Genomic DNA, 13,142 nt, shown 5'->3' with positions numbered 1-13,142 from the left:
AGATTGCACAGCATGGTAAACATGATAAACTGTTCTTCCTGGAGCTCATGGACATCTGAATGCATAACCCTGTGATCCCAGGTACAGTAGATCTTATTTGCCAGCACACCCTGTACTGAAAATAAATGGGATATGAGGAAGATAACCTGGGGGGGGGGGAGACAATCTTGTTGTTTATATTCAGGATGTTTCCATAAGTGGGGGAGAGGTCACAGCCTCAGAATTAAAGGATGTTCTTTTAGGAAGGAGACGAGGAGAAATTTCTTCAGTCAGAGGGTGGTGAATCTGTGGAATTCTTTGCCACAAAAGGCTGTGAAGGCCAAGTCAGTGGATATTTTTTAAGGCAGATAGATTCTTGATTAGTATGGGTGTCAGAGGTTATGAGGAGAAGGCAGGAGAATTGGGTTAAGAGGATAAGATAGATCCGCCATGATTGAATGGCAGAGTAGACTTGATGGGCCGAATGGCCTAATTCTACTCCTATCACTTATGACCCACACGCATGGTTTCTGCCGGCTTATAATCAACTTCTGTTTTTATTGCAATAAATTATTTTTGTTGTAGTTTTTTGTGACATCGATTATAATCGATGGTAATCCATGAATATTTATTTGTAGTAAACCTCATGGAAGCTGAACCACGTAATTAAATGATGGAAGAGTTTTTCACTCACTTCTCCAACCCTCACCTGCGATGTTGCACTGCACCGGTACTGTGCCTTTCTTGCTGAAAATAAATTATCCTTGAGATTGAATAATGTTGAGCAAATTTAACCGGGAGTATTGGAAGGCATTCTCATCATTTTAAAAATATATAAGGTTAAATAACATATATAACTCATTACAAGATAAACATTTGGGGCGTTATATGTTTTGTTGAAAAATAAGATCATGTTACGATATATCAGATTTGGAGAGATGTGGACCAAATGCAGGTTGGTGGGACTGGTGTAGCTGGGACATTGTTGGCTGGTGTGGGCAAGTTGGGCTGAAGGGCCTGTTTTCACACTGTATCACTCTATGGATCTGATTCTTTATCAGCTTTGACCCTGCTCTTACAGAATATTTGTATATGTATGCTTTCCATCTGATGCCACTGAACTGCATTGAGATGCAATAAAACTGATTGCATTTTTCTAAATCTCAGAAGGCTGCAGAGGCCAAATTGAAGCACTACTACTGATGTCATTCTGAACACAGATTGAGAATGAAACTTTCCTAATTTGTTAAGTTAATTAACTAAATTAGTTAGCTTAGTTAGTTAATTTACTATCTGATTAAATTGAAGATGATGGTGCTTCCTGATAGATCTATTCTGATTGGTATAATGTGATTCCTCTGTTTAAAAATAAATGCAGTATATATGAGGAAAATTATTTTGAAACTTGATCAGTAATACCACATTGTTGATTCTTCTTAAATTAGTCTGAGTGACATAGATGGATTATTATGTTTTGCTTGCGCCATGTATCACAATAGATTTTGTTCACACTTTTATTTAATCTGCTCACACTGTCTGCCTAACCTCCCCCCAGTGCTCAGGCCCTCGAAATGTAAGAGTGTTTAATCCATTATTTTACTCCTCAGTTTTGCGTTTTTGCAGAACCCAGGGCATTGATCTATTAACCAGAGCATTAATCTATTAATTTTTGTGCATTAGCTGATGAGGTGGAAACCCCCTAATCTCTAGCCGTACCAGACGAAATGTGTAGGAATGGTTTATACCGAAGATAGACACAAAATGCTGGAGTAACTTAGCGGGACATGCAGCATCTCTGAAGAGAAGGAATGGGTGACATTTCGGGTCAAGACTGTCTCGACCTGAAACGGCACCCATCTCTTCAGAGATACTGCCTGCCCTGCTGAGTTACTCCAGCATATTGTGTTTAGCTGTAACACTCTGAATCTTCTGAATTTGTAGTCGGCAGGGCAGTACTCTGCATATCGTCAACTTGGATGTGTTGTGCATACTAACGTGCTGTTAGTGCCCCCTTAAAACTGTCTAGTGAAGGTGATTTGACTATATTGTTGTCTAGTTTATTCCATTCTCTTAAGGTTCTTACAAAGAATGAGTTCTTATAAATATCTGAGGTACACAAAAATGCTGGAGAAACTCAGTGGGTGCAGCAGCATCTATGGAGCAAAGGAAATAGGCAACGTTTCGGGCCGAAACCCTTCTACAGACAAATATCTGTCCTGATAAGGTGTTCTTTGACAATCCTGTCCATAATTCACTCTTTGTTCAGAGAGAGTGACGCTCATCAAAATAGAATTTATAACCGTTGATTTTTGTGATAGACATCACATTATTACCAAACCACTAAAAATTGTGAGGTGACATAGACAGAAGTGGTCTAACCACTGATCATGTGATGACTGCTGCCTGGCTGGTTAGCAGCACTGTATGCACATTCTTGGGTTGTGAAATTTTATAAACCAAATGTTGCATTTTAAATCGATGGGAATTCTAGAAATATTACATGAATGAAAAAGGATGCTTGAGCTGACCATTTGGGTTCACACGGCCCAAAATTACTATATTACAAGGTTTTAAAGCAGGCTATAAAAATAAAATATCTCATGGACTTTATGCTCTAAATTACACAACACATCTTTAAAGCTAACTGTGAATATTAAATAGAGTGAAGATTCATCCATTTATCTTCACTGACTCTTGCACCAGTGCCTGGCTCCCTTGTTGCTATCTCAAGGGAGCAAAGCATTAAAATTGTGGTTAAGGGAGTGGTAAAGATGAGAGATTAATAATTACACTATCCACAGCTGGTAAATCAGAAAAGATTACAGATTAAGTGGAAAGGGAGTAATAAAAAGAAGGATTAGTGTATATGTTGATGTCTTTTCAATGAATTCTGGCCTCCATTGTCAGTCATTATTGATTGCATTATAAGCAGCTTCTTCACCTCCACGGGGGAGGTATTGCAACCTACTTATTCCCTGTCAATTAGCAACAATTGCTGGCAGTTATAGCCCTGTCCCACGGTACGAGTTCATTCCAAGAGCTCTCCTGAGTTTAAAATCAAACCCGTGGTAAGCACGGAGAATGAACGTAGCAGGTACGTCAGAGCTCGGGGACGTCTCTTAGTGGCTCGTAACGCTAACGGCAGGTACTTGGGAAGACTCGCTAACGGCAGGTAAGCACGGGAAGACTCGTGAAGATTTTTCAACATGTTGATAAATGTCCACGAGAGCCCCGAGTACCGACGAGTGGCCATTACCGTAAATCTCAGAGTTCGAATCAGGGCAAACTCGGGAGAGCTCTTGGAATGAACTCGTTCCATGGGACAGGGCTTTTAGGCATTTATTTCCTTTACAAGAGAAGGAAGCAGACCCAGTCAGTATGACTGACTCTTAAGAGCCCTCTGCAATTCCCCCATTAGTTACAAAAGGAATAACATTTAGAAGGGAGTTAAGGAGGAATTTATTTAGTCAGAGGGTGGTGAATGTGTGAAATTCATTGCCACAGACGGCTGTGAAGGCCAAGTCAGTGGGTATTTTTAAGACGTAGATTGACAGACTCCGGATTAGAAAAGGTGTCAGGGGTTACAGGGAGAAGGCAGGAGAATGGGGTTGAGAGGGAAAGAAATAACAACCATGATTGAATAGTGGAGTAGACTTGATGGGCCGAATGGCCTAATTCTGCTCCTATAACATGAACGTGAATTGAAAGGGCAACATGAGCTAATAATTTCTTAACTTGCTATCTGTGTCCAATCCAAAAAATAGTAAAAATGCTGGTGAGTGCCAAATAATTTATTGAATACCTAGCAATGTGTTCAACTGTGAAACATTAGGGTGACCCTCATAGAAGTGTGAGTATGTGGATATCAATTAAATGTTTGAAGCCCTTATACTTGTGGGAAGAGATTGGTAGGTAATTGATGGGAGTATTGTGCACTCATAAAGACTGGGACTGGTGGTGCAATTAGAATATTGTGTTTGAAGTCGCATTCACTGAGGTCAGTGAACTGCTTTCAAGACGTCGATATTACTTGAGCTACCTCCTCCCACTGCCTTGGATATAGTTGCCTGAAGGGCCTTCTGGCCCCTGTGTCTAGAGACTCTCCAGCAGTTACTGTACAGAATCCAAAAAATATATAAACACTTTACATTCCCATATAGTGTGTGTTGTTTGAATACAGCATCTTCACTGCTGCTCTCAACTGCTCCCAGTAAGAGGCTGTGTTTGTTGCAGCATGGTTTCCACTGTCACTAATCACAGCCAATATTCAGCCCACCATGCTGCAATAATGATTAATATAACAGTAACGTGTCATTGGCTGAACACCAAAACTATCACAGGCAACAAAAAGTTTGTATGCTTCCTGTACTAATTTATTGAGGTCAATTTTAAGCTTATAAAAATCGGGATAGTTAAGTAACTAATTTGTTTACAGATTGTGTTGTGTAGGAAGGAACTGCAGATGCTAGTTTACACTGAAGATAGACACAGAGTAACTCCAGCATTTTGTGTCTAACTACAGATTGATTTACCATTTTCACAAGGGGGTGGTGGAGGCACAAACTTCCAATGGATAACATCAAAATTACAGCTACTACTGTGTGCGTTGGCAAAGTCAATAAAGTTGCAATGACTGTTACAGCAGTTTACCCCTCCATGTATTTAACAACCTCTCTAAGTGTCAGCTGTTCAAACCTACCCATGTTTCTGACAACATCTCCAGACACACACACATCAGATCCACGCTCGAATCCTGGTTCTGCCTGGTGCATCAGTCACGTGCCGATAATTGATACGTTACTAATTGCCAGCCCATGGCATCCAGTTCAATCTATCTCATGGTAAATGGGATTCATAATACACAACAGAACTGGAGGAATATTCTGTATTTAGCAACATTCCCAGTAATACACTGCCAGTTTTGCAAGAGCATAGATCTGCAGATAGTAAGTCAGTGGATAAGAAGACTGTTATATTGCTGTTGAAAGCATTTTGGTGATGCAAAGTATTGTTAGTAAACTTGAACGACTTTTAGCTTTCATGGCAGATATTTTTGAGGTAGTTCTGTAGAGTAGCATCTCTTTGTTGTGGCCAAATAGGTTTCTTTCTGCGTTGATGGAACAGCAGTAGAGCACCTGGCAGTGGTGATGTTTAGTTGCTAGCGTGGGAAGAGTAAAGTACAGATGGAAGGAAACTTCATTTCTTTGCATTAAGAGCAGTTCAGAGCCTCACTTCACTGGGAAAGCTAAAACTAAGTTGATGTAGCAACAAATGGAGTCTAGTTACAGGACATGCACAGCACTTCCTCAAGGTAACAGTTTCTATGGCTGTGTTATTCCAGGCTAACCAGGGACATAAGCCATAGCCATATTGGTCAATTGGCAGTGTACTGCTGTAACAAATGAACTCTGTAATGAAAGGAATAATTTTACCACCTTCCTTTTGGCTGTTATTCTTGCAAATGTCTGACTTTCTTCTGGGCCCTATAATAATATAAATGTATTTGGTTTTAATCATGGTTTCCAGTGGTTGCTTTTGGGGCTGATTGTCAGGGTGCCTAATTAACACTTACAGTAGCACAAATGAGTATGCATAGAGCATCATCTTTAATTTGAAATATGAAACTAAAGTCCTTTAAACAACATGCAACTTCCTTTGCCATGATTATGTAGTCCCACACGGGAGAGAGGGGGGACCTGCTGCATTCTGAACCTCCTCTAACTTGTATCAAGCTGTTAGTAGTATTACGGCCAATGCCTGCGCTATCATCCATAGTTAGGATGTCGACAATAAAACTCTCTTGACTCTTGAATACATTATTAATCTCAATCAAAAAAGTCATCACCATTAGTAATATGTGCAGTGAACATGTTTTTGGAGAATTATGATATTTATGTGCTAAAACAACAATCACTGAGATAACTATTGGCAGTTAAACAATACTGGGACAATTTCCAGAATTTTGTGTTAATCTCACAGTTAATTGGTATTGTAAACAAATTTATAAACGCTTTATGAATATTCTGCATCAACATTTGAGAATGTGCCATGGAACTAACATAATTTTAAAATGGCATGGAACCTCTATTATTAATGGCAGAAAAGATCCCAGGCATGTTCATCAGAATGTACTGATTGCTGATTTCAGCGTGGAACTGCATCAGAGAATTCAAACAATAATTTAACGAAATGTGTACAGGTCCTGTTCCAGACTACATCCCAAGGGTACGTCATACTGGTGCATATATCTGCAGTTAGATAACTAGGCCATGATACTTGGCTAATTTTCAAACAGCTACACAGTGGCGTAGCGGTAGAGTTGCTGCGTTTCAGCGCCCGAGATCCTGGTTCGATCCAGACTACGGGTGCTGTCTGCAGAGTTTGTACATTCTCCTTGTGACCGCGTGGGTTTTCTCCGGGTGCTCCAGTGTCCTCCCACACTCCAAAGACGTACAGGTTTGTAGGTTAATTGGCTTCAGTAAAATTGGAAATTGTCCATAGTTTGTAGGATAGTGCTAGTGTACGGGGTCGCTAGTCGGAGCGGACTCGGTGGGCCGAAGGGCCTGTTTCCGTGCTGTATCTCTAAAGTTCAAAGTCTAAAAGCTGCACAATATATAGATCCATGCAAAATGAATGGCCATGTAGGCATGGCATTGGAGCAATATCTATGGAATCATACTTCAGCAAGAATTTAATGTTCTTATGGAAATGAGGGACGCAGGTTTTAGAAGAAAAATTGGTGAATGGTATCACAATAAATCAACTTGACTTGTATTGGCAAAGATCTGGAGTTTTGTTTCAATTTTCAACTTTAACAAATAGTTTCTTGTTGGTATCCAACAGGGTCACAAATTAGGGAGAATTAGACTGCAGTAATGTCGATGAGGTGTAACCAAGAAGAGGAATTTCAAAGATCCATTTGTTGAACTGTTTAGAATAGATATGCTTGGTTTTATCAAGGTCATGGTTAAGGATGTTCAAAACTAGATAAATAAAATTGCTCAGCAGCAAATTAAATGTATACACAGAAAGATACTACAAATTCCAAACAAAGATAGTTATTGACGGGAATCTGTCAAAGGAAATTATATAAATATATTCTATATTCTATAGGTTGTGCTATATTCTTAAGACTTTGTAATTTTTTTCTCCTTTAGGAATCTAATGAACTTCACAGCGGTAATACAAATCAACTTGAAATGGGGAAATGCAAGTCTGCTATCAACACCTGGATTGTGAACAAAGAAACATCAAATTAATTAAAATACACAAAACATAGGGGGGATTTGCACAATAGAGTGATTAGTGTGGCATAAGTTGTTTCCATAAGAATGTACTTGTTGAATAGGTAGTGTAACAAGTAAGTTATTAAAACCAGAGGATAGGTTTTAACGTTGGACATCGATCGTTATAAATTGGGTGATTGCTACCCCAACAGGCTTCTTACCCCATTCTTTCCATGGTTTCACCTTCCACCATCTGCTTGGCAGCTGGTCTGCCCATTGGCTTCAGGTGGTAGGTCCTTATAAATATGCAAGATATGAGTCCACAAAACAAAAATTCTAGATGCTAGAAATCTAAATTAAAAAGATAAAATAACAGAAATATTCAGCATGTAAGGCAGCATTTGTGGGAAGAGAAACAGAATAAATGTTTCAGCTCAGTGATCTTTCTGAAGAAACATTTTCTGCTTTTATTTCATGATTCCGTATTGGAAAGAGATCATTAATTGCTATTTTGACAGATAAATATGCACCAGCCTGCTTTATTAGAAAATACAGCAGAAAAGACACCAAAAATGTAAGTTAGAGAATTTTTTTTGTGTAGCCAGGATGAGCAGTTGTGATCTATCACAACTCCGCAAGAATAATGCGTGAGCCATTGCCAGCCTAGGTCGTCCCACACCATGGTATCCTGATCGAGACTCTAGCTGGTTGAATCTAATGCCTGCAGCTCACTGGCACCATTTTAATTAGGCCCTTACTTCAAAATGGCGCACACCTCCCATCAACAGCGTTAGCTGGGAGGCAGACTCCATGTTAACTATTAAATAGATGAATTATACCCCAGATCTGATCAAATCAACCCACTATGTGTTGCATTTATGCATGCATTCCATCACTAAAACAGGTTTATGTGTATGTAATCTAAACATGTTAAATTTGTAGATTGAGTTCAGTAATGGGTATTAATTAGAAACATAGAAACATAGAAATTAGGTGCAGGAGTAGGCCATTCGGCCCTTCAAGCCTGCACCGCCATTCAATATGATCATGGCTGATCATCCAACTCAGTATCCCGTACCTGCCTTCTCTCCAATAGAAACATAGAAATTGAAGGAAATTTGAAGCTTTCAGCTGTACATATTGTAGTTTGTAATATATTACAATGACAACTTATTTTATATATTTTTATATAATTGTGGAATGCTTTCATTGCTTGTGTAGTCTTACGAATTATTTTCCTAAATCTGTTAATAATCCCTCGGAAAATAATAATTATGCTAACTTGATGTTTTTAAATCTACAGTGAAATTTGAGAAGTAGGTGTTTTTATAATCTTATTGGCCATTTGTAAAGTGGTCTATTCATAATATCAAAGATAACAACAAAGATGAATTCAAAGATATTTTAAAAAGTGATAAATATATTTACGGATTGCTTTAAAACGGATTTCCCCCCCCCCAGAAAGACATTATATGATTGCAAAAGTTATCTTCATATTGTAATATAATATGAACAATTCAGTTTTGAGAAGTTTGTAAAATTTGTATATAGTTGAATACAAAGTACAAAAGAAGTACTGTAAAAACAAATGATGCTTAACATGGGCTGTTTGCTTTAGGGAACTTTCAATCCCAATTAGCTTGCACAATTAACAAGCTATTTTGAGTAATATAGAAAGATACATTATAGGTGACAAATATTTATCACTTCTATAGATAATAAAAGAGTACACATATTTCTTTATGTGTATAAATAATTTGTTCTTTAGTAGATTGGCAGATAGTTCCTTTATTCAGAATTTAATTATCAAAGTACCCTATGTGCACTTATACAAATAACTAATATTTTATTATGTTATGTAAAGAAATTGCTCACTGTTAATTTATGAAATACATGCTTACTTTATTTTAATTAACATTTCTGTTGAATAATATCAAAAAGTCATTATGCTTTCTCATATCTTTCACCTTTCTTATTAGTTCCTTCCTTGTAATTAATATCCGAGGCTGTAGTTATTGTTTGTACTCAAATTCATAATTGGAATGGCAAACTAAATCACTGCAGATTTTGTTCAGTGAACATTAATATGTATTGTCAATCTTGATTTGTATTTTAAAAATCTTAAAGATTAAATGAGCAAGTACAGAATTTATAAAACCCAGCATGGCTGCTATAGTTTAGGAAGGAACAGCAGATGCTGGTTTAAACCGAAGATAGATACAAAAAGCTGGAGTAACTCAGCGGGACAGGCAGCACCTCTGGAGAAAAGGAATGGGTGACGATTCGGTTAGAGACCCTTCTTCAGACTGAAGGCTGCTATAGTGACAGATGAGATTTTAAGTTGGAAGGTTAATTGGTGATGCTAAAAACCCTGGCTTTATGTCACATTAAAATCAATACCTTATCTACAGCAGATATTCATATTAACCACCCCTGTCATTTACTTTATCAACTATAGGCAGCTTAATCTTCTTCTCACCAGTGGAGTGCATCTGTTCTGAATATGTTGGTTTAAGCAAATTTACATTGCAAATGTTATGCTTGGAGGATTAAAACAATACCCTAATGCTTAGAAGTATGACAAGTGATCATAGTGGACTGTCAATTGGCTCAGTCCTTCCATCTTGATATGGAATGGAGAGAACTAGAACTCAGGATACTAAATTATAATAGCACTATCAAGTGGAATAGAAGTGTTTACTTGGCATTTAGCAATTTATGGGTGTGATTTGATGCTGAAGTATGACTTATTTTGAAAATGTATATAAACCAGTCCATTTTTCTGTTGTAATACTGACATGTGCTGAGGATGTTTCCACGAGTGGGAGAATCTAGGACTAGAGGTTGTAGCCTCAGAATTACAGGACATTCTTTAAGGAAGGAGGTGGGAAGGAATTTCTTTAGTCAGTGGGTGTGGAGGCAAAGTCAGTGGATATATTTAAGGCAGAGATAGATAGATCCTTAATTAGTACAGATGTCTGAGGTTGTGAGGGGAAGGCAGGAGAAAGGAGTTGAGAGGGAAAGATAGATCAGCCATGCAATATTGAATGGGTAGACTTGATGGGCTGAATGGCCTAATTCTACTCCTATCACGTATGATCTTATGATGTCTTTGTTTCTATTCAGCTTTATTTTGAAAGTATTGTAGTGTATCATGTCTTCCTTACTATAGAAACAAGTTTTCTGAGGAAGGTCTAGAGGGGTGCTATAACTAAGAGCTCCAAAACAAATTGCAATAATATACCCAGCCTGAAACCAGTTCACTTTCAATTTTCATTTCAAATTTCCCAACCATTTAAATGGCAGAGAAAGAAATGGCATCCTGTACTTCCCCTTGGATCTCATTTACAGGCGGAAAAGAGTGCTTTAAATTGCCAGTAAGTCGATCTAGAAGCATGCAAGCTTAGGAAAAATTAATACCATACGGCTAATGGAACACTTTTAGCTACGCGTTTTTCAACCTTTCTTGTTTTCTAGTGTACAAATAACACTTGTTTCAGTGCATATAATTTTCAATTTATCTGTATAAAATATAGGTTCTAGTCTGTTCATTATCATTTGACCTTTGCATTATCCAGTGCCAGTTTTTTTAACTTAAACCATTTAACTATCCGATTATAATAATAACTTTGTGCTTCTTCATTGTAGTAAAAACATAACAACTGTGGTCAATCAATTCCATACTTAACAAAATTCTTTTATACTGTTGCAAAATTAATCTCATTTAAAAAATGATATCAAAACATTACTTTCCTATATTTAATCTTTTAACCACATAATTGCAATTCTGAAAATGACTTAAACTGTTTCTGATTGTTGATTATTCAATATTTCACTTGTTTTTGCTAATATTATAACTTCCCCCAAAGGTTAAATGTAAGTTGAATTAGTAATAGATTACTGTACATCCAATTGAATCTAGTGGAGTCTTATGCCCCTGTCCCACTTAGGAAACCTGAATGGAAACCTCTGGAGACTTTGCGCCCCACCCAAGGAAACCATAAGGAAGCCCTGAAATTATTTTGAAGTTCTATAAAATGTGCACACTAAATAATACCAAGTATTATATTTCCTACTTGATCAATAGCAGAACAACAGCTAAATCTATTTTACTTAAAGCCAACAAAGTATATTTGTGTAAATACAGTATTACCACTAGTCTATTTTACACAAGAAATGTCTTTGAAAGTGAAATGTTAAGGGAAAAATTGACGGGAGAGAGAAAAATAGTCCAGTGATGCAAATTATTCGTGCGATTGTCAAAAAAACTTGAGAGGAAAATGCTGACAAATTATCAGAATGCATGCATTAATGTAATATAAAAAGCAGGCAAGAATTAATTGTTCCATTTGGTCCGGTTCCTAAATTTGTCTGTATGTTAGTTTAAACAATATTTTTATGCAGGCGGTCTTTTTTGCAGTTTAATTTTACTGCTTATGTTTACCGTTCAAGAACTCTGAAATTGTCTTTGTAACATGATAAAGCTGTTTACAGAGCGGATTCAGAGCAGAGATGGAGAAAACATTTCTATATGATGGTTTGTTTAAGAAAGAACTGCAGATGCTGGAAAATAGAAGGTAGACATAAATGCTGGAGAAACTCAGCGGGTGAGGCAGCATCTATGAAGCGAAGGAATAGGTGACGTTTCGGGTCGAGACCCTTCTTCAGACTGACGTCGAGACCCTTCTTCAGACTGATGTGGAGGTGGGGGAGGGGCGGGTTCCCGCCCCTCCCCCACCTCCACATCAGTCTGAAGAAGGGCCTCGACCCGAAATGTTCCTTCGCTCCATTGATGCTGCCTCACCCGCTGAGTTTCCCCAGCATTTTTGTCTACCTTCTATATGATGGTTTGACCATTTAAAGGGGCAAATACCAAAGTCACTATTTTTTTTTAAATAAAATGTATTATAAAAGCTTTATTTGTGATGTGCAGAATCACATTATGGTATATATATGTAAAAATAAAATTTAAAGAAGTGAAAAAGTAAGTATATTTTTTCACAAATATAGATAAAAAGATAATATAATTATCTTATTCTTACCTTGTTTATGATGGAAATATAAGGCAGCATTCAGCAGGTGCCCTAGTTAAAAATCTGAAGTATTTGTAGTGTCCATTGGTTAAAGTGATGATTTTAGAATGGAACCCAGAGGTATCGTGTTAAAGGTATAAAGGTTGGCATATAAGATGGTGACAATGCTGTACATTCCTACTTATTGAAAAGTTCTACGGTGTATAAATGTAAGACAAAATTTGAATGTGTGTGTGTTCAGGATGGCTTGAAATGTGTTTGATTTGCTGGGAAATGATGTTGGATACTGGACCACCGGTATCCAGTCTGGGTTCTAAATGTTCATTTCTCCCCGTCTATTTAACAAAACCTGTGTATTATGTTACTGCCTAGTTCGTTAACTCTACCTTCACCTGTTTTACATAATTCCCAATGTAGTTTGTTTTATATTTACTTTACCTGCGTAGATGTGTAAACATATCAAATGTTTTATTTATTGAGGTACTACTGTATGTGGGCATATGGTACCCTCTCATCTTGTAAATTAAAATCAGTATTTCCATATGCATTGAAATCAGCAATATTAGAAATGTTAAAAAGGGAATATGTGCAATGAAAGCAAATAAAATTATTAAAAAGGAACTGTGTTGTGTATTATGTCAAGAAGAATATCTATTAAATTCTATGTATGAAATGGAGTGCTAACTTCATAAGTTAATTAGTCATAGGAGCGGTATTAAGCCATTCGTCCTGTTCGAGTCTACTCCACCATTCAATCATGGCTGACCTATCTTTCCTTCTCAACCCCATTCTCCTGTCTTCTTCCCATGACCCCTTGACAATCTTAGAATCTGTCAATCTCCTCTTGATAAATACCCCACGACTCGGCCTCCACAGCCGTCTGTGGCAATGTATTCCACAGATT

The 13,142-nt window shown here is 37.4% G+C and overlaps 1 protein-coding gene across 1 annotated transcript in view; it reads left to right on the top strand.

Annotated features, from left to right (window-relative positions):
* Nucleotides 1-8,167, top strand: part of kcna4 (potassium voltage-gated channel subfamily A member 4) — a 49,929-nt gene extending 41,762 nt beyond the window's left edge. The window contains exon 2 of the mRNA XM_033038639.1: nucleotides 7,137-8,167. The gene's annotated coding sequence lies outside the window, so the exon portion shown is untranslated. The remainder of the gene's footprint in view (nucleotides 1-7,136) is intronic.
* The last annotated feature ends 4,975 nt before the right edge of the window (nucleotides 8,168-13,142 follow it).

This window comes from Amblyraja radiata, chromosome 20 (assembly GCF_010909765.2).
Source record: "Amblyraja radiata isolate CabotCenter1 chromosome 20, sAmbRad1.1.pri, whole genome shotgun sequence".
Taxonomy (NCBI): domain Eukaryota; kingdom Metazoa; phylum Chordata; class Chondrichthyes; order Rajiformes; family Rajidae; genus Amblyraja; species Amblyraja radiata.
Note: the sequence above shows the minus strand (reverse complement) of the source record. Positions and strands in the feature narration are given on the sequence as shown.